The following is a 1641-nucleotide window of genomic DNA, read 5'->3' on the forward strand; positions in this document are numbered from 1 at the left end:
TCTACGTCACAATTAACCATAAGATTATGAAACGAAACCTGTGATAAATGCATGATGGATGGATGCGAAACATGAAGATAGAAGCCGCCATGTAGATATGTATTTCACGTAAGTCTTCATTTCATTCACTCCATAAATCATTATCACTAGGTTTATCATTTAGTGAATGGTAACAAGTAAGAATTTCTCTTATCTCATCTCCTAACAAAACAAAACAAAGAATCTTTGCAGATCCTACTTGTTGGACCTTATTGCTTCTCCACAAAATTCTCCAAGGATGAAACCGTACAGCTACGAGGAGCAAGAGCTGGTGGCAAAGTTGCAGATCCTTGATGCCCTCGTGGATGACGCAGAGTGGAAGACCTTCTTTGCAGAATGAGGAGGAGGAGGAGGCAACGCGCGAGATGTGAAAGACTGGTTAAATGAACTACAACACGCCCTTTACCATCTGGAGAATCTTCTGCTGCGGATCGTGAATCCTCGAAAGTCTTTGCTTTCTTACGGAGCGTCGTCTTGCGGAAAACAAAGAACCAACACGTGGATGATATGATGAAGCTCAAAATCCATGACACCATCAAAATCTTGGAAGCTCTAGTCACACGGAAGGATTTGCTTGGCCTAACTGCCGCCGGTGCTACGTCGAGGGAAAAGCCTCTGCAGCAACAAGGATGGTGGCCTCCATCTCCGGCTGTGTTACATTCCTATCATGATGGCACCTTTCCGAAACAATGCTTCATTGGGAGAGATGACGAAATAAAGTCTGTATTAGGAAAACTTCCATCGGCTACTGATGAGGAAGATGGAAAACATGTCAAAGTGATAAACATAGTGGGAAAAGATGGAGCGGGTAAGACTGCACTTTCCGGTGTTATCTACTACAGCGACAATGTGACTCAGCTTTTCGAGCGCAAAGCTTGGATCACTGTACCTCCCAAAGCCACTGTTAACACCGTTGCAAAGAAGATTCTTGAGGAACTCAAGGCTGCTTTTAGTTTAGGCGATAGTTTCGATGAACTGATGAAGAAACTGGCGGCTGAACTTGGCGGGAGGAAATTTCTGCTGGTGTTGGATGATATCATGGTAGAAGATGATGGCTTACACAAGTTAATTGCTTCCTTTGAATCCGCAGCAGCAAGAGGGAGTGCCTTAATCCTCACATCTACTCCCCGTGATGACGATCCGAACATTCGAGATGAGGGACTATTTTGTCTTGTTAGAGAGTTGTTGACTATTTTATTTTTTGTTAAAGTTGATGGAATAAAAGTCCTAAGACTAACGAAATTAATTATTAAAAATTAATTGAGTAATTAATTTTAGTTGAGGACTAAAATATTTAGTTTAAATTTTTTTGAGAACTAAAATAAGTATATACTCTTATTAATATTACTTCATAATTATAATCAGTGTTAACAATAACACTAATAAAAATATTAACACTTTTCTTAATAACTAACAACAACAATAACTATCACAATAATAATCATAATAATAAATTCTAAATAATAACAGTTAATAATTTATTAAAACAACAACAATAATGTTACCCATAATAATAATTATAATAAGGTTACTAATGATAATAATAATAATAATAACCATAACAAAGCTTTTAAAAATAATAGTTTGTTAATAATCTAATAA

This window comes from Arachis duranensis, chromosome 3, assembly GCF_000817695.3.
Source record: "Arachis duranensis cultivar V14167 chromosome 3, aradu.V14167.gnm2.J7QH, whole genome shotgun sequence".
NCBI classification, from domain to species: domain Eukaryota; kingdom Viridiplantae; phylum Streptophyta; class Magnoliopsida; order Fabales; family Fabaceae; genus Arachis; species Arachis duranensis.